Source organism: Salmo trutta, chromosome 21 (assembly GCF_901001165.1).
Source record: "Salmo trutta chromosome 21, fSalTru1.1, whole genome shotgun sequence".
NCBI classification, from domain to species: Eukaryota; Metazoa; Chordata; class Actinopteri; order Salmoniformes; family Salmonidae; genus Salmo; species Salmo trutta.
Window position 1 is genome coordinate 49,887,721 of NC_042977.1, and position 21,068 is coordinate 49,908,788.

Here is a 21,068-nt window from a genome sequence, read left to right on the forward strand (position 1 = left end):
AGTCAAGTATCACCACTCCTCCTAAACCCTCCCCTAGTCAATTATGAAATTAGTTCCTAATATGTATTTCGTACCATGCTGATCCCAGCTGTCACGTGATTATGGCTGAGAAAAATCTCCTGCTGTAGCCTACTCCCTCAAGTTTTTTTTACTTTATTCTCGAAATATTATTTCAACTTTATTCTCAATTTTATTCAGTAAATATTGCGACTGTCTAAATTTCTACTTTGTTCTCTAAGTATTTCGAGTTTTTGAAGCACTGAATGCAATATTTTTTTGTAATCTTCACTTTGCCCTAATGCTTGTCAGTAAAAAATAAATAAATCGATCAACAGCACTAGTGACATTATTCTACATTAAACAAAATGTGATGATTCATTAAAGTTCTGTCACGAATTCCACCGAAGGTGGCTCCTCTCCCTGTTCGGGCGGTGCTCGGGCGGGTCTACTTGCCTACTCGCTGTCACCGATCCATTTTTCCTTTTCGTTTGTGTCTGTCTGTTTTGTTTCACACCTGTGTCCTATTAGTTATTTTCAGTGGGTTTATTAACCCCCGCTGCCTGCTAGTCTTTGTGCTGCGTGTTTGCGCCGCAGGGTTTGTTTGTTTTTTTTTCCCCCCTCTTCTCCTTCCTCCCCCCCTCACGGTCGCGTTGTAGCGTATTTAGGAGTAGAGGTTTCCCCTCCGTGTGTGACATTTATTTCCCTGTGTGTGACGACTTCGTTGGGTGTGTTTGCCAACCGGTTGTTGTCGTGTTTGGGACGTTCTAATAAACGTTTGTGCTTCTGGGAATCTTGGCTCTCCTGCTCCTGACTCTTGCACCTACCTCTCTTAGGAGGCACTTTAATAAGTTCTTTCCTCCTTGACTCTTTGAGGCTTTCACACCAAATTGGTTTGATGCAGTTTTTCTGGTTTCGTTTGGTGCGGTTTTTCTGGTTTGGTGCGGTTTTTCTGGTTTGGTGCGGTTTTTCTGGTTTGGTGCGGTTTTTCCGAACTCTGGTGCGTTTACCCCTTTAGTTCGGACTGTCCGGTTCATTTGGACTGGTGTGAACACTATCCGCACTTAGGAGCGCACTAAACAACCCACCGTGGTTCGCACAAAATATAGCCTTTTCCACGTCGCATTTAGAGCGGCTATTGCGCTGTTTCCTCCCGCATGTTGTTGGAAGACCAAAACGAGAGTAATACGAACATTCGGACACACAAGTGATGCTGCATGATAATCATAAACGGATATAACACGAGCATGTTTGTCCAATAAACACATTATTTTCATTGACATTTGGTTTTGTTTAGGAATTTCATTTCGTTTGACATTTGGCAACTGGAGCAAATTTTTAAAAAAGGCTACAGTCGGAAACATTTTTCTTGAACATTTGGTTAAACTATGGTTTACATGAATCAATCAACATTAATACATTTGGTTAAACTATGGTTTACATGAATCAATCAACATTAATACATTTGGTTAATCTATGGTTTACATGAATCAATCAACATTAATACATTTGGTTAAACTATGGTTTACATGAATCAACATTAATACATTTGGTTAAACTATGGTTTACATGAATCAACATTAATACATTTGGTTAATCTATGGTTTACATGAATCAATCAACATTAATACATTTGGTTAATCTATGGTTTACATGAATCAATCAACATTAATACATTTGGTTAAACTATGGTTTACATGAATCAACATTAATACATTTGGTTAAACTATGGTTTACATGAATCAATCAACATTAATACATTTCTTACCTCATAAAAAATTGTGGCATATGATTTGGGATACCAAAGTTTAGAAATAGGCTACTTTTCCATGAAGTACTCTGTCACTGTGAGAAGAAAGTAGGATATCAGCCGACTGTATCCAAGACCAAGAAAATGGCACGATAAGGAAGAGGGTGTGCCTTTATTGGCACAGATCAGCTGTGATGAAAGGTGGTCGATCAAGGACTGCCTTCTTTATAGTAACTCTGTATACTAGAACAATGTATTCATGTATGAACATATAGCTTTCTTTATTGATAATTCATATTTATGGATTTACACATGTCATGACAGTCTCAATTTAAAAACAAACATATTTCACAATGTTTCACTCAGAGAGCATAACAGCAGGCTACTTATGCAGATAGTTCTTCCAAAATGACAGGACAGTCCACGCGAACTGTGAGCAGCATAAAATATTAACAAACGCTGTGTTGATGACCTATGACGAATAACATTAAATGAAACCAGCATACCCTCTCAGAAGGGGTCAGATTATGATTGTTAATGTATTCTTCTTCTTCTTCGGTATAATGGTGTTCACAACAATGATATGTGCATTCTGCCACCTACTGTACAGGTGGATAATAGAAAATACGGGGTAAAACATAAAAATAACAATTAAACAAAAATTCAATACAAGCTATCAGTAACAAAATGTTATTTAAACTAAATCAGCCTGCTTTTCTGTTTTAATCAGGTCCCTACACAGGCTCAGAAGGATCCTGTGATGGCAGGATATTTGCTGGCCACAGTAGTCCTTGCAGTTCTTCTGCCATTGAGTCTTGGTTGCCCAAAAAAACTTCTCGGCTGCAGATATAATGATGTTGTAACAATGACGCTGTGAGTCGAGAAGCAGGTGCAGGTGAAACGTTTAATAAAACAAACCTGAAACGAGACAGCGTAACAGTGGCGATATAGCATGAACACAGGAACAATACAGACTGAGGTAGGAACCCAAGGGAGTGACAGAGAAAGGGAAGGTAATTAGGGAGGTAATGGAGACCAGGTGAGTATTCTAATGATCTGCAGGTGCGCGTAATGATGGATGCCAGGACCGGTGGTTAGTATTCCGGCAACGTCGAATGCCGGAGGGGAGGAGCAGGAGTAGACGTGACAGTACTCTGACATGGGTCCCGCCGCAGGACGACACCGGCCAGAGGGACGACCCCGAGGACGAGGAGCGAGTCGATCCGGGCGGCTAAGGTGGGAATCATGGATGATGTTGGGATCCAGAATGTCTTCCACCGGAACCCAACACCGCTCCTCTGGCCTATAACCCTCCCAGTCCACCGGGTACTGGAGCCGACCCCCACGATGCCAAGAGTCCAATAGGAATCTGACAGCATACGTCGGACTCCCCTCAATGTCCAGATGGTCGTGGGGGACAGCGTCAGCTAGGGGACCAGGAACCACCAGCCTGAGAAGGGAGACATGAAAAGAGGGTGAGATACGATAGTGACTGGGAAGCTTTGACCCTCCGGAGAACCTTGAACGGCCCCACAAACCAGGGGGCTCAGTTTCTTGCAGGGCAGGCGGAGTGGGGAGGTTCCTGGTAGAAAGCCAGACGCGATACCCAGGATGGAACACAAGGGTCTCACTGCGGTGGTGGTCTGCCTGTTCCTTTTGACGATGGACGGCGCTCTGGAGTCTCACGTGGGCGTGGCTCCACACATCTTCTGTGCACCGGCACCACTCATCAACCGCAGGAGCTTCGGTCTGGCCCGGGCTCCACGGAGCCAGGCCCGGCTGAAAACCCAGAACACACTGGAAGGAGGTCAACCCAGTGGAGGAGTGACATAACAAATACCTGGGTGTCTGGTTAGACTGTAAACTCTCCTTCCAGACTCACATTAAGCATCTCCAATCCAAAATTAATTCTAGAATCGGCTTCCTATATTGCAACAAAGCATCCTTCACTTATGCTGCCAAACACACCCTCGTAAAACTGACCATCCTACCGATCCTCGACTTCGGTGATGTCATCTATAAAATAGCCTCCAACACTCTACTCAACAAACTGGATGCAGTCTATCACAGTGCCATCCGTTTTGTCACCAAAGCCCCATACACTACCCACCATTGCGACCTGTACGCTCTCGTTGGTTGGCCCTCACTTCATACTCGTCGCCAAACCCACTGGCTACAGGTTATCTACAAGTCTCTGCTAGGTAAAGCCCTGACTCATCTCAGCTCACTGGTCACCATAGCAGCACCCACTCGTAGCATGCGCTCCAGCAGGTACATCTCACTGGTCACCCCAAAAGCCAATTCCTCCTTCGGCCGCCTCTCCTTCCAATTCTCTGTTGCCAATGACTGGAACGAACTGCAAAAATCTCTGAAGCTGGAGACTCATATCTCCCTCACTAGCTTTAAGCACCAGCTGTCAGAGCAGCTCACAGATCACTGCACCTGTACATAGCCCATCTGTAAACCGTCCATCTATCTACCTACCTCATCCCCATACTGTATTTATTTATTTATCTTGCTCCTTTGCACCCCAGTATCTCTACTTGCACATTCATCTTCTGCACATCTACCATTCCAGTGTTTAACTGCTATATTGTAATTACTTTGCCACCATGGCCTATTTATTGCCTTAACTTACCTCATTTGCACTCACTGTATATAGACTTTTTGTTCTCTTTTGTTCTACTCTATTATTGACTCTATGTTTTGTTTATTCCATGTGTAACTGTGTTGTTGTATGTGTAGAACTGCTTTGCTTTATCTTGGCCAGGTCGCAGTTGCAAATGAGAACTTGTTCTCAACTAGCCTACCTGGTTAAATAAAGGACTTGTTCTCAACTAGCCCACCTGGTTAAATAAAGGACTTGTTCTCAACTAGCCTACCTGGTTAAATAAAGGTGAAAAAAAATAAATAAATAAATAACGATTTCTGGGTGTACTTTGCCCATGGAAGGAATCGTGCCTACTCACCCTGCCCTTTCCCGTTAGACTGAGGCCGGTGCTCTGAAGTTAGGCAGACCGTGACCCTGAGCTTCTCCATAAAGGCCCTGCATACTCGTGATGTGAATTGGGGGCCACGGTCAGAGACGAAGTCCTCCGGAAGGCCATGATGTCGAAAGACCTACTGGAAGAGTACCTCAGCGACCTAGAGAGCAGTGGGGAGACCAGGGTGAGGGATTAAACAACAGGAATTAGAAAATCGATCCACTGCCACCAAAATGGTGGTGAAGCCGTCAGAGGAGGGGAGGTCAGTTACAAAGTCAATGGCTAGATGTGACCAGGGTTGCTGAGGCACAGGAAGCGGCAGGATCTTCCCTGCTGTTGCGTTCCACGGCAACTTGGTTTGGGCACATACGGAACAGGAGTTGACATAGCGAGTGACGTCCTGTGCTTAGGTGGGCCACCAGTATTTCCCAGAGATGGATTGGGTAGTGCGAGAAATACCTGGACGTCCAACGACGGCAGCTGTGTGCACCCAGGTCAGCAGCCGGTCCCTTATCCCCATGGGAACGTAAATGCGCCGGGAGGAAAATTAGTGGGTGCGGGCCAACATCTCCAGAGCTTGGCAGATGTCCACATCTACATCCCAGACCACAGGATTTTTGACTCGGGAGGATGGAATTATGGGCGCATTCTGGACAGGACCCTCTCCCAAATCGTAGAGACGGGACAGGGCATCGGCCTTAGGTCAGCGTGAAGTCAAAACTTGTGAAGAAAAGGGCCCACCAAGCTTGGTGCGGATTCAGCCTCTTCGCTTTCCATATGTACTCCAGGTTTCGATGGTCGGTGAGAATGACAAATGTTTTCTTGGCACCCTCCAGCCGGTGTCTCCACTCCTAATGCAACTTCACGCGAAATACAAACTCCTCGAAAATCCGAAAACTTCCAGAAATGCTATTACTTCAATTTCTCAAACATATGACTATTTTACACCATTTTAAAGACAAGACTCTCCTTTATCTAACCACACTGTCCGATTTCAAAAAGGCTTTACAATGAAAGCAAAACATTAGATTATGTCAGCAGAGTACCCAGCCAGAAATAATCACACACCCATTTTTCAAGCTAGCATATAATGTCACAAAAACCAAAATCACAGCTAAATGCAGCACTAACCTTTGATGATCTTCATCAGATGACACTCCTAGGACATTATGTTATACAATACATGCATGTTTTGTTCAATCAAGTTCATATTTATATCAAAAACCAGCATTTTACATTAGCATGTGACGTTCAGAACTAGCATACCCACCGCAAACTTCCGGTGAATTTACTAAATTACTCACGATAAACGTTCACAAAAAATTATTTTAAGAATTATAGATACAGAACTCCTTTATGCAATCGCGGTGTCCGATTTCAAAATAGCTTTTCGGTGAAAGCTCATTTTGCAATATTCTGAGTAGATAGCCTGGCCATCACAGGCTAGCTATTTTGACACCCACCAAGTTTGGCACTCACCAGACTCAGATTTACTATAAGAAAAATTGGATTACCTTTGCTGTTCTTCGTCAGAATGCACTCCCGGGACTTCTACTTCATCACCCAATGTTGTTTTGGTTCCAAATAATCCATAGTTATATCCAAATAGCGGCGTTTTGTTCCTGCGTTCAAGACACTATCCGAAGGGTAACGAAGGGTGACGCGCCCGGCGCATATCGTGACAAATAATTTCGAAATATTCCATTACCGTACTTCGAAGCATGCCAAACGCAGTTTAAAATCAATTTTTATGTGATTTTTCTCGTAAAATAGCGATAATATTCCGACCGGGAGACATCTTTTTCGTTCAAAGACTGAAAATGTAAACATGGAGTCGTCTCGTGCACGTGCGCTCCCGTCTCATTGTTCTCAGATCGACCACTATCCAAATGCGCTACTGTTTTTCAGCCAGAGACTGCAGAGTCATCATTCAACGTTCTGGCGCCTTCTGAGAGCCTATGGGAGCCTTATAAAGTGTCACGTTACAGCAGAGATACTCTGTTTTGGATAGAGATGACAAAGAAGGCCAAGAAATGGTCAGACAGGGTACTTCCTGTACAGAATCTTCTCAGGTTTTGGCCTGCCATTTGAGTTCTGTTATACTCACAGACACCATTCAAACAGTTTTAGAAACTTTGGAGTGTTTTCTATCCAAAGCCACTAATTATATGCATATTCTAGTTTCTGGGCAGGAGTAATAACCAGATTAATTCAGGTACGTTTTTTATCCGGCCGTGAAAATACTGCCCCCTATCCTTAAGAACAAATTCTTATTTACAATGAAATTCTCCATACGTGTCAAGCGACGTGCATTAACTACGTCTGGAATTTTTAGCCTGAGATATTGATTATCAATGTCCAATGGGATGCCAGAGACAACACCTTTTATGGTGGGTCGCGACTCAAAAGACACCTTGATTGGTGGGTCGCGACTCAAAAGACACCTCGATTGGTGGGTCGTGAAGCAAAGAAGTTTGGGAAGCCCTGCTCTAAAGCACGGAGAAAGGACTCAAGGTGGATGGGGCAGGCATTTTAGAAAACTACATCTGGTGTGTCTGGGTAGAGATGGAGGAAAAGCCTGCACTTCTTGTTTCTCTCCAGAGCCTGTATTCACAATGTTCTCACAGTAAGAGTGCTGATTTAGAATCAGTTGGCCCTTTTAGATAATAATGAATGAGATCATAAGAACAGGTGGGGACCTGATCCAAGATCAGCCCTCCTACTTTTGGGACACAATTTGTTAATGGACGTCGTAGGAGGGTTGACTACCCCTGATGTAAAGTTGTATAACGCTCTGTTCCATTCTCCTTATCCCTATGTGTTTCTTTCCAGACCCCAGAGTCCATGCTGGTCTCATTGAAGAAGGGGATGAAGGTGGATGATTCTAATATCCCCCCACCTGTAGCTAATGGAGTCCCCCCTTCCTCCCAGACACAAAACCTAAATCTGCGCGGACACCTCCAGAACAGCAGGGGGAGCCAGAGGCTGCTGCTCCTGCTGAAACATTACCTGTCTCCCATGAGGCAGCGTCACTCAGCAGTGAGGAGGAGCAATTTGTCAGAGAAGAAGCGGAAGAGAGGCCAAACTCGGTGGAAAATATGTCTCCCTCCAGCAGGTGGCTTTTTTCACGTTGTTTTTGTACGGAGGACAATGAGAGAGCGTCGAATTTGGTCAACAACAAAACATTTGTCATCAGAAATGTACTACACTCCTAGATGTGTTATAAATGCTCTCTTTCTTTCTCTCCCTCCTGTGTTAATCGTTTTCTATCTCTTTCAACTCAATTCAATTTAAGGGGCTTTGTTGGCATGGGAAACAAATGTTTACATTGCCAAAGCAAGCGAAATAGATAATAAACAAAAGTGAAATAAACAAAAAATTAACAGTAAACATTACATTCACAAAAGTTGCAAAGAAAGAGATATTTCAAATGTCATATTATTTCTGTATACATTGTTGTAACGATGTGCAAATGGTTAAAGTACAAAAGTGAAAAGAAAAACATAAATATGGGTTGTATTTACAATGGTGTTTGTTCTTCACTGGTTGATCTTTTCTTGTGGCAAAAGATCACACATCCTGCTGCTGTGATGGAACACTGTGGTATTTTACCCAGTAGATATGGGAGTTTATCAACATTGGGTTTGTTTTCAAATTCTTTGTGGGTCTGTGTAATCTGAGGGAAATATGTGTCTCTAATATGGTCATACATTTGGCAGGAAGTTAGGAAGTGCAGCTCAGCTTCCACCTCATTTTGTGAGCAGTGTTGCACATAGCCTGTCTTCTCCTGAGAGCAAGGTCTGCCTTTGGCAGAACATAGTCAAAGATTTCCTTAATTTTGGGTCAATCACAGTGGTCAGGTATTCTGCCACCCAGACCTCACAACCATAAAGCGCAATGTGTTCTATAATTGATTCAATTATTTTTAGCCAGATCCTAATTGGTATGTCAAATTTTATGTTCCTTTAATTGGCATAGAAGTCCCTTCTTGCCTTGTCTCTCAAATCATTCACAGCTTTGTGGAAGTTACCTGTAGCTCTGATGTTAAGGCCGAGGTATGTATAGTTTGTGTGCTCTAGAGCAACGGTGTCTAGATTAAATTTGTATTTGTTGTCCTGGCAACTGGACCTTTTTTGGAACACCATTATTTTTGTCTGACTGAGATTTACTGTCAGGGCCCAGGTCTGACAGAATCTGTGCAGAATATCTACACTCAGGAAAAAAAGAAACGTCCTCTCACTGTCAACTGCGTTTATTTTCAGCAAACTTAACACGTGTACATATTTGTATAAGCATAACAAGATTCAACAACTGAAACATAAACTGAACAAGACATTCCACAGACATGTGACTAACAGAAATGGAATAATGTGTCCCTGAACAAAGGGGGGGGGGGTCAAAATAAAGTAACAGTCAGTATCTGGTGTGGCCACCAGCTGCATTAAGTACTGCAGTGCATCTCCTCCTCATGGACTGCACCCGATTTGCCAGTTCTTGCTGTGAGATGTTACCCCACTCTTCCACCAAGGCACCTGCAAGTTCCTGGACATTTCTGAGAGAATGGCCCTAGCCCTCACCCTCCGATCCAACAGGTCCCAGACATGCTCATTGGGATTGAGATCTGGGCTCTTCGCTGGCCATGGCAGAACACTGACATTCCTGTCTTGCAGGGAATCACACACAGACTTAGCAGTATGGCTGGTGGCATTGTCATGCTGGAGGGTCATGTCAGGATGAGCCTGCAGGAAGGGTACCACATGAGGGAGGAGGTCTTCCCTGTAACACACAGTCTTCCCTGTAACACACATCGTTGAGATTGCCTGCAATGACAACAAGCTCAGTCCGATGACGTTGTGACCCTCCACCTCCATATCGATCCCGCTCCAGAATACAGGTCTTCGGTGTAACGCTCATTCTTTCGACGATAAACGCAAATCCGACCATCACCCCTGGTGAGACAAAACAGCGACTCGTCAGTGAAGAGCACTTTTTGCCAGTCCTGTCTAGTCTAGCGACAGTGGGTTTGTGCCCCTTGGCGACTTTGTTGCCGGTGATGTCGGGTGAGGACCTGCCTTACAACAGGCCTACAAGCCCTCAGTCCAGCCTCTCTCAGCCTATTGTGGACTGATGGAGGGATTGTGCGTTCCTGGTGTAACTCGGGCAGAAGTTGTTGCCATCCTGTACCTGTCCCGCAGGTGTGATGTTCGGATGTACCGATCCTGTGCAGGTGTTGTTACACGTGGTCTGCCATTGCGAGGACGATTAGCTGTCTCTCCTGTCTCCCTGTAGCGCTGTCTTAGGCGTCTCACAGTACGGACATTGCAATTTATTGCCCTGGCCACATCAGCAGTCCTCATGCCTCCTTGCAGCAGGCCTAAGGCACATTCACGCAGATGAGCAGGGACCCTGGGCAACTTTCTTTTGGTGTTTTTCAGAGTCAGTAGAAAGGCCTCTTTAGTGTCCTAAGTTTTCATAACTGTGACCTTAATTGCCTAAAGTCTGTAAGCTGTTAGTGTCTTAACGACCGTTCCACAGGTGCATGTTCATTAATTGTTTATGGTTCATTGAACAAGCATGGGAAACAGTGTTTAAACCCTTTACAGTGAAGATCTGTGAAGTTATTTGGATTTTTACGAATTATCTTTGAAAGACAGGGTCCTGAAAAAGGGACGTTTCTTTTTTTGCTGAGTTTGGTGCTGCTGTAGGCCCTCCTTGGTTGGGGACAGAAGCACCAGATCATCAGCAAACAGTAGACATTTGACTTCAGATTCTAGAAGGGTGAGGCTGGGTGCTTCAGACTGTTCTAGTGCCCTCGCCAATTCATTGATATATATGTTGAAGAGGGTGGGGGTCAAGCTGCATCCCTGTCTCACCCCCCGGCCCTGTGGCAAGATATGTGTGTTTTTTGCCAATTTTAACCGCACACTTTTTGTCTGTGTACATGGATTTTATAACGTTGTATGTTGCCCCCCCCCCCAACAGCACTTTCCATCAATTTGTATAGCAGACCCTCAGGCCAAATTGAGTCGAAAGCTTTTTTGAAGTCAACAAAGCATGAGAAGACTTTGCCCTTGTTTTGGTTTGTTTGTCAATTAGGGTGTGCAGGGTGAGTATGTGGTCTGTCATACCGCAATTTGGTAAAAAGCCAGGAAATGTACGAGTCTGCTGTTAATGATAATGCAGAGGATTTTCACAAGGTTGCTGTTGACTCATATCCCACGGTAGTTATTTGGGTCAAATTTGTCTTCACTTTGTGGATTGGGGTGATCAGTCCTTGCTTCCAAATATTGGGGAAGATACCAGAGCTGACGATGATGTTAAAGAGTTTAAGTATAGCCAATTGGAATCTGTGGTCTGTGTATTTTATCATTTCGTTTAGGATACCATCAACCCCACAGGCCTTTTTGGGTTGGATCTCTTCATGTAGTTCTTTGTTTAGTGTTTTCAAATTTTCCCAGAAGTGGTTTGATTCTATGGATTATTTAATCACAATGAGCTGATTTCTGACGTTCTGTTCCTTCTTTTTCCGATAGTGTATTTCTGTATAGTTTTAGTGATTCACCATAGTGAAGGCGTAGGCTCAGGTTATTCTGAGTTTCTATGTTTTTGGTTGGATAGGTTTCTCAATTTCTTTTAGGTTTTTTGCATTCTTCATCAAACCATTTGTCATTGTGGTACCAGCTCTCTGTAACCTAGAGGGAAACCAGTGGGTCCATCTCCTCTATACCATGTTTCCTGTAGGATGACAATGTCTGTATTTCCAATATCTTTGATGAAGTCTGGGTTCCTGCTCTTTAGGCCAAAGGCAGATGACCTCAGACCTTGTATATTCCAGGATGAGATAGTAAAAGCTTTGTGTTCCATAGTGTCTTGTGTTGTTTTTGTGTGGTTTAGGCCCCAGACCATCACAGTAGGTATGAGCAGAGCATGTTGAGTATCTGATACATAACTCTTAGATACATACCTGAGAAGGGCTCCTCCTTGCTCAAGGAAACCAAATTACATGAGCAGTTTGATTGGGGCAGCAGCTAGCCTAGTGGTTAGAGCGTTGGGCCAGTAACCGAAAGGTTGCTAGATTGAATCCCCAAGCTGACAAGGTAAAAATCTGTCGTTCTGCCCCTGAACAAGGCAGTTAACTGTTCCTAGGCCGTCATTGTAAATAAGAATTAAATAAAGGTTAAATAAATAAAAAACTATATGGATTGTCCATCACTAGTCAATTGTTGATGTTTTTTCAGGGCCTTTACTACCGAACAACCATTCAGACAAAACACAAAAGTCGTAATACAATGTGCATTCAAATTATTCCACACATAGAACAGGTATATGCACTGTCATGACTGGCCTGCTCAGGTCATGTTTACCATGGACCACAATCCTACAGAGAGATCTCTCACACCCACCAGAGGGAAAGAGATCGAGGGGTATGAAGATGCGGGGGGTTTTATGACACCTCACGCAGCAGACAAAATTCCTTCCGGTCTCGTAACAAGTTAAACCCAGACCTCCAGCCTCGTAACTAGTTAAACCCAGGCCTCCGGCCTCGTAACTAGTTAAACCCAGACCTCCGGCCTCGTAACTAGTTAAATCCAGACCTCCGGCTCCGTAACTAGTTAAATCCAGACCTCCGGCCTCGTAACTAGTTAAATCCGGACCTCCGGCCTCGTAACTAGTTAAATCCAGACCTCCGGCCTCTTAACTAGTTAAATCCAGACCTCCGGCTCCGTAACTAGTTAAACCCAGACCTCCGGCCTCTTAACTAGTTAAATCCAGACCTCCGGCTCCGTAACTAGTTAAATCCAGACCTCCGGCCTCGTAACTAGTTAAACCCAGACCTCCGGCCTCGTAACTAGTTAAATCCAGACCTCCGGCTCCGTAACTAGTAAAACCCAGACCTCCGCCCTCATAACTAGTTAAATCCAGACCTCCGGCCTCGTAACTAGTTATATCCAGACCTCCGGCCTCGTAACTAGTTACGCCCAGAGAATTACACTAAAGGCGCAAAACGCCCACTTCCGACCAGAGGGTATAAAACATGTGAGTTAAGAATTAACATGTCAGACTAAGTGACCCGAGCTGCTGCCAAGGTCTGAGTGGTCAACAACCCTAAAACGCAACACGAGATTGAAGACAAAGGAATCTTCTATCTACAGTGGGGAAATACTTATTTCCCTCATTAAAATGCAAATCAATTTATAACATTTTTGACATGCGTTTTTCTGTCTCTCACTGTTCAAATAAACCTACCATTAAAATTATAGACTGATCATTTCTTTGTCAGTGGGCAAACGTACAAAATCAGCAAGGGATCAAATACTTTTTCCCCCCACTGTATGCTACGGATGAGTAGCTGCGTCTAAGAAGGTGAATTCAAGCAGGACCACTCGGTCACCACTCCATCGAATTGTGTGTCTACACTGCTTTCATTCCTACGCTGTGAGCCCTGAGCTACAGGTCTGGCTGTTCTCAAAAGACCCCTTTCAGAACAAGGGCGAGGAAACAGACAACTAAGACAAAGGACACTGACATCGTGAGGACAACCAGAGAGTTACGCCAGAGAAGTGCGTCATCCGAGAAGCCGAAATGGTCCACGCAGAGACCCCCATCGGAGACCTTCAACACGTAATTACATCATTACATTCTGACCCATAAGAGCGGCAGTTCGGGGCAAGGTTATGGTTAAAATAAGCATAGCTGACAAATGCACCCAAGTGTATTTTTCTTTCGTGTACTTTCTCTTTTAAATCCCCACTTTGTGTAACACGTGTCATATCGTGTTGGTCCACTAGGGACCTGTTTTGTTGTACTAAGTTCTAATCAATAGCCCAAACTGTGTGTATGTGTATCTTATATTAACACTTAGCTTGTTAGTAAATAAATAATCAACTCAATTGGTGTGGTACGGCCTCATTGGCGGTGTTATGTTCTGTTAATTACTGATGTCCCCTTTAAGAATGGAGCACCCTTGGTCATGCTGTTAATTACTGATGTCCCCTTTAAGAATGGAGCACCCTTGGTCATGCTGTTAATTACTGATGTCCCCTTTAAGAATGGAGCACCCTTGGTCATGCTGTTAATTACTGATGTCCCCTTTAAGAATGGAGCACCCTTGGTCATGCTGTTAATTACTGATGGCCCATTTAAGAATGGAGCACCCTTGGTCATGCTGTTAATTAATGATGTCCCCTTTAAGAATGGAGCACTGGCATGCTGTTAATTAATATGCCCTTAAGAATGGAGCACCCTTGGTCATGCTGTTAATTACTGATGGCCCATTTAAGAATGGAGCACCCTTGGTCATGCTGTTAATTACTGATGTCCCCTTTAAGAATGGAGCACCCTTGGTCATGCTGTTAATTACTGATGTCCCCTTTAAGAATGGAGCACACTTGGTCATGCTGTTAATTACTGATGTCCCCTTTAAGAATGGAGCACCCTTGGTCATGCTGTTAATTACTGATGTCCCCTTTAAGAATGGAGCCCCCTTGGTCATGCTGTTAATACTGATGTCCCCTTTAATAATGGAGCACACTTGGTCATGCTGTTAATTACTGATGTCCCCTTTAAGAATGGAAGCACACTTGGTCATGCTGTTAATTACTGATGTCCCCTTTAAGAATGGAGCACCCTTGGTCATGCGCAGTGTTGTTCTATGTTATTCTGGTACTAACTCATTTTAGTAAATGTGAAGCTCCAGTTCAGTTTCTTGTATTCAGAGTATTTCTTTATTATATAAATAAGTAATAAGAGCTAAGACACTACAGGTGGGACTCGGGTTTATGCAGATTCCCGGATTATGCGACATTCAGAATGAGACTGTAGAGGAAATTGAATTAATTAGCGACTGTTGTAAAATCGATATTCTGATATTCTTCTTTGAGTTAATTTGGGAAATAGAAACTCAATAAAACCAAACTTTCCCATGGTGCCCCAGGTTAATGAGTTAATAATTACCGGATTAATTTATTCACATAATTATAAACCGTTAATCATTCGATGAGCAGCAGTCATCACATTAATCAATACAACGTCTTGACTTTTTCCACAATTTGTTACTTTATAGCCTTATTCTAAAATGGATTGAATTGTCCCCCCCCCCCCCCCCCCCCCCAAAACAATCTACACACAATAACCCATAATGACAATGCAAAAACAATTTTTGGGAAATTTTTGCACAAAAAAAAAGAAACATTCTCAAATTTGCATAAGTATTCAGACCCTTTACTCAGTACTTTGTTGAAGCACCTTTGGCAGTGATTACAGCCTTGAGTCTTCTTGGGTATGATGCTACAAGCTTGGCACACCTGTATTTGGGGAGTTTCTCCCATTCTTCTCTGCAGATCCTCTCAAGCTCTGTCAGGTTGGATGGGGAGCGTTGTTGCACAGCTATTTTCAGGTCTCTCCAGAGATGTTAGATTGGGTTCAAGACCGGGATCTGGCTGGGCCACTCAGACATTTAGAGACTTGTCCCAAAGCCACTCCTGCGCTGTCTTCGCTGTGTGCTTAGGGTCGTTGTCCTGTTGGAAGGTGAACCTTCGCCCCAGTCTGAGCGCTCTGGAGCAGGTTTTCATCAAGGATTTCTCTCTACTTTGGTCCATTCACCTTTCCCTCAAACCTGACTAGTCTCACAGTCCCTGCCGCTGAAAAACATCCCCACAGCATGATGCTGCCACCGCCATGCTTCATCGTAGGGATGGTGCCAGGTTTCCTCCAGACGTGACGCTTGGCATTCAGACCAAAGAGTTTAGGTTATTTACAGCTAGAGGTTAGGTTATTTACAGCTAGAGGGTTAGGTTATTAACAGCTAGAGGTTAGGTTATTTACAGCTAGAGGGTTAGGTTATTTACAGCTAGAGGGTTAGGTTATTAACAGCTAGAGGTTAGGTTATTTACAGCTAGAGGGTTAGGTTATTTACAGCTAGAGGGTTAGGTTATTTACAGCTAGAGGTTAGGTTATTTACAGCTGGAGGTTAGGTTATTTACAGCTAGAGGTTAGGTTATTTACAGCTAGAGGTTAGGTTATTTACAGCTAGAGGTTAGGTTATTTACAGCTAGAGGGTTAGGTTATTTACAGCTAGAGGGTTAGGTTATTTACAGCTAGAGGTTAGGTTATTTACAGCTGGAGGTTAGGTTATTTACAGCTAGAGGTTAGGTTATTTACAGCTAGAGGTTAGGTTATTAACAGCTAGAGGTTAGATTATTAACAGCTAGAGGTTAGGTTATTTACAGCTAGAGGGTTAGGTTATTAACAGCTAGAGGGTTAGGTTATTTACAGCTAGAAGTTAGGTTATTAACAGCTAGAGGTTAGGTTATTAACAGCTAGAGGTTAGGTTATTAACAGCTAGAAGTTAGGTTATTAACAGCTAGAGGTTAGGTTATTAACAGCTAGAGGTTAGATTATTAACAGCTAGAGGTTAGGTTATTTACAGCTAGAGGGTTAGGTTATTTACAGCTAGAGGGTTAGGTTATTTACAGCTAGAGGGTTAGGTTATTTACAGCTAGAGGTTAGGTTATTTACAGCTGGAGGTTAGGTTATTTACAGCTGGAGGTTAGGTTATTAACAGCTAGAGGTTAGGTTATTTACAGCTAGAGGTTAGGTTATTTACAGCTAGAGGTTAGGTTATTAACAGCTAGAGGTTAGATTATTAACAGCTAGAGGGTTAGGTTATTAACAGCTAGAGGTTAGGTTATTTACAGCTGGAGGTTAGGTTATTTACAGCTAGAGGTTAGGTTATTTACAGCTAGAGGTTAGGTTATTTACAGCTAGAGGTTAGGTTATTTACAGCTAGAGGTTAGGTTATTAACAGCTAGAGGTTAGGTTATTTACAGCTAGAGGTTAGGTTATTTACAGCTAGAGGTTAGGTTATTTACAGCTAGAGGTTAGGTTATTTACAGCTAGAGGGTTAGGTTATTAACAGCTAGAGGTTAGGTTATTTACAGCTAGAGGGTTAGGTTATTTACAGCTAGAGGGTTAGGTTATTTACAGCTAGAGGTTAGGTTATTTACAGCTGGAGGTTAGGTTATTTACAGCTAGAGGTTAGGTTATTTACAGCTAGAGGTTAGGTTATTTACAGCTAGAGGTTAGGTTATTTACAGCTAGAGGGTTAGGTTATTAACAGCTAGAGGGTTAGGTTATTAACAGCTAGAGGGTTAGGTTATTTACAGCTAGAAGTTAGGTTATTAACAGCTAGAGGTTAGGTTATTAACAGCTAGAGGTTAGGTTATTAACAGCTAGAAGTTAGGTTATTAACAGCTAGAGGTTAGGTTATTAACAGCTAGAGGTTAGGTTTTTAACAGCTAGAGGTTAGGTTATTAACAGCTAGAGGTTAGGTTATTAACAGCTAGAGGTTAGGTTATTAACAGCTAGAGGTTAGGTTAAAACCAGGAGGGCGAGAAAAAGCGAGACTGGGGAAAAGTAGGATCTGAGACAAAACGCTGGTTGACCTGACAAACAAGACGAATTAGCAACAGACAAACAGAGAACACAGGTATAAATACCCAGGGGATAATGGGGAAGATGGGTGACACCTGGAGGGGGGTGGAGACAAGCACAAGGACAGGTGAAACAGATCAGAGTGTGACACTTCATGGCCTAGTTGTTTTATTTTAACATCTTGGGAATAATTTCCCCACCACCACCATAATTGGACAGTGAAGCTAAAACTTTTAATTTGGATTTGAGATCAAATGTTTTATATGAGGCGACAATACAGAATGTTACCATTTATATGAGGTTATTTTCATACATATCTGTTTTAGCGTGTAGAAATTAATGCACTTGATGTATCTACAGTAGGTCCCCCATTTGAAAATATCATAACTACAATTGAAGTCAGAAGTTTACATACACTTAGGTTGCATTCATTAAAAATCGTTTTTCAACTACTCCACAAATTTCTTGTTAACAAACAATAGTTTTGGCAAGTCGGTTAGGACATGCTGTGGGGCAAAAAAGTATTTAGTCAGCCACCAATTGTGCAAGTTCTCCCACTTAAAAAGATGAGAGAGGCCTGTAATTTTCATCATAGGTACACGTCAACTATGACAGACAAAATGAGAAAAAAAATTCCAGAAAATCACATTGTAGGATTTTAAATGAATTTATTTGCAAATTATGGTGGAAAATAAGTATTTGGTCACCTACAAACAAGCAAGATTTCTGGCTCTCACAGACCTGTAACTTCTTCTTTAAGAGGCTCCTCTGTCCTCCACTCGTTACCTGTATTAATGGCACCTGTTTGAACTTGTTATCAGTATAAAAAACTTTTTGGATGCATTTGCAGTGTGATTTGATTGTTTATCAGATGATGTTCAATAGAATTTTATGTTAAATAATCTATTGTCATTTTGGAGCCAATGTAACATTATTTTATAATTTACAATAAAAGTGACTACAAAATGACTCAATACATTATTTACCCATCAATTCTATTGGACACAATAGTCTTTAGCTAATGCTAGTTTTCAGATCTCAGGCCGGGTTACTCCTGGTTCCCTGAACCACCCTGATTACACGTTTTATCAACCAGAAGTCATCATAGCTAACATTACCCCTCCAGGCTGAATAAACTACTGTTCTGACCAGCCATAACATTACCCCTCCAGGCTGAATAAACTACTATTCTGACCAGCCATAACATTACCCCTCCAGGCTGAATAAACTACTGTTCTGACCAGCCATAACATTACCCCTCCAGGCTGAATAAACTACTGTTCTGACCAGCCATAACATTACCCCTCCAGGCTGAATAAACTACTGTTCTGACCAGCCATAACATTACCCCTCCAGGCTGAATAAACTACTGTTCTGACCAGCCATAACATTACCCCTCCAGGCTGAATAAACTACTGTTCTGACCAAGCCCGTATATAAATGGGTGGATGTATTGGCTAACGTTAGCCTTGTGGTTTATGTACAGGTGACCACGGCCGTGGTGAAGGTGGATGAATACCTGCTAGAGATGGTGGTGTATCGTCAGGGGCGATCCATCGGAACCTCCTACCCCAAACTACTCAGCAGCAACAACAGGGACCTGTAGAGTGGAGATCTACGCACCCTGATTCTGAAAGCAGAGGCCCAAATGGAACCCTATTCCCTATGTAGTGCACTGCTTTCAACCAGGGCCCATAGGGATAGGAGTGCACTATATAGGGAGTAGGGGGCCATTTGACCAGGGCCCATAGGGCTAGGAGTGCACTATATAGGGAATAGGGGGCCATTTGACCAGGGCCCATAGGGCTCGGAGTGCACTATATATAGGGAATAGGGGGCCATTTGACCGGGGCCCATAGGGCTTGGAGTGCACTATATAGGGAATAGGGTGCCATTTGGGGCCTAGTTAGAACCATCTGTCATGTTAAAGGTTGATCATTGTCGTGTACTTTGTTTTTGACTCCATATTGTTAATAGGTTGTGTTCTCCATCAAAACCTTAACCTCGTTCCCAGGTTCAGTTACTAATTACAAATCCTGGATCATTCATCATTTGCACTAAACTATTATATTAGAGATTTCAGTGTTGTTGATCCAGGACCAGGATTTTGTTTCTCTCTGCTACCAGCTCTCCTTCCTATCCTGAATATTCAATACTGGTCCTTGGTCTTTCACAAAGAGAGCCGTTTTTATTTTATTTTATGTTAAGAAAACAAGTAAAGCATTTTGACAATCCATTAAAAACAAGAATGACTATGATAGGAACCTGATTATTAAACATTATATTGACAGTGTTGTACTCTTGTTTTTAACATATTATTAGTTTGTTATGGTTACGGGGGACATATGTCAACTTTGGGGGCATATCCCAATTTCAATTTCTACTTGAAGAAAATCAAACATGTTTACAATGTCACGTCCTGACCAGCAGATGGAGCTAGTGTTTTAGTTTTGGGGTCAGGACGTGGCATGTTTGTGTTGGGAATGTTTGTGTTGTTGATTGGGACTTCCAATTGAAGGCAGGTGTGTTGAGTTGCCTTTGATTGGAAATCCTATATAGGTGTGTGTGTTTTTCTTTGGGGTTGTGGGTGGTTGTTCTTACACTGAGTTTCTAACCTGCAGAACTGTAGCGGTTGTCACCTTTATTGTATTGTTAAGTGGATGCTTTACTCCTCATTTGTAATTAAAGATGAGTATTCACATACCTGCTGCGCCTTGGTCCATTTATGAAGACAGCCATTACATACAAGTATACCATCTTAGCTTCTTCTGTACTTTTATTTTGTAGATTAAAACAAGCAATGGTTACAGTACATGTCTTCCTGGCAGAAAACAATACAATCATGTAAGACTAGCGTATGTAAAACTACAATTTCCATGGAAAGATCTCAGGTTCATTTGATTCGATAATAGTAGGTTACATGGATGATGCATCAAACGTAATCATGATCTGCCTAAGAACAAGTCTGTATTGAGGAATGTAATAATGAAATATATACTAATTAATATATGAAAACAGACAAATAATACAGATTAGAATAAAATTTTGGATTTTAAGAACAGTATACACATCACTACTTTCATTACTCGTTATCATCAGTGGTGTAAAGTACTTTAGTAAAATACTTTAAAGTACTACATAAGTTGTTTTATGGGATACCTGTACCTTACTATTTATATTTGACTACTTTTACTTTTACTCCACTACATTCCTAAATAAAATGATATACTTTTTACTCCATACATTTTCCTTGACACCCAAAATGCTTAGCAGGACAGGAAAATGATCCAATTCAGGAAAACATCCCTAGTCATCCCTACTGCTTCTGATCTGGAGGACTCACTAAACAGAGAACATCCCTGGTCATCCCTACTGCTTCTGATCTGGAGGACTCACTAAACAGAGAACATCCCTGGTCATCCCTACTGCCTCTGATCTGGTGGACTCACTAAACAGAGAACATCCCTGGTCATCCCTACTGCCTCTGATCTGGAGGACTCACTAAACAGAGAACATCCCTAGTCATCCCTACTGCCTCTGATCTGGAGGACTCACTAAACAGAGAACATCCCTGGTCATCTACTGCCTCTTAACTGGCTGACTCAATAAACACAAATGCATCGTTTGTAAATAATGTCTGAGTGTTGGAGTGTGCCACAGGCAACCTGTGAATTATGTCTGAGTGTTGGAGTGTGCCCTTGGCTATCTGTAATTATGTCTGAGTGTTGGAGTGTGCCCCTGGCTATCCATACATTTTCAAAACCAGAAAATGGTACCGTCTGCTTTGCTTAACATAAGGAATTTGAAATGATTTACAATTTCACTTTTGATACTTAAGTATATTTAAAATGAAATCCTTTTAGACTTTTACTCAAGTAGTATTTTACTGGGTGACTTTCACTTTT

General features: G+C 42.5%; 1 protein-coding gene across 1 annotated transcript in view; it reads right to left on the bottom strand.

Annotated features, from left to right (window-relative positions):
- The window catches only part of LOC115157619 (protein FAM111A-like), a 201,385-nt gene extending 199,500 nt beyond the window's left edge, over nucleotides 1-1,885 (bottom strand). The window contains exon 1 of the mRNA XM_029706018.1: nucleotides 1,766-1,885. The gene's annotated coding sequence lies outside the window, so the exon portion shown is untranslated. The remainder of the gene's footprint in view (nucleotides 1-1,765) is intronic.
- Between the last annotated feature and the right edge of the window lie 19,183 nt (nucleotides 1,886-21,068).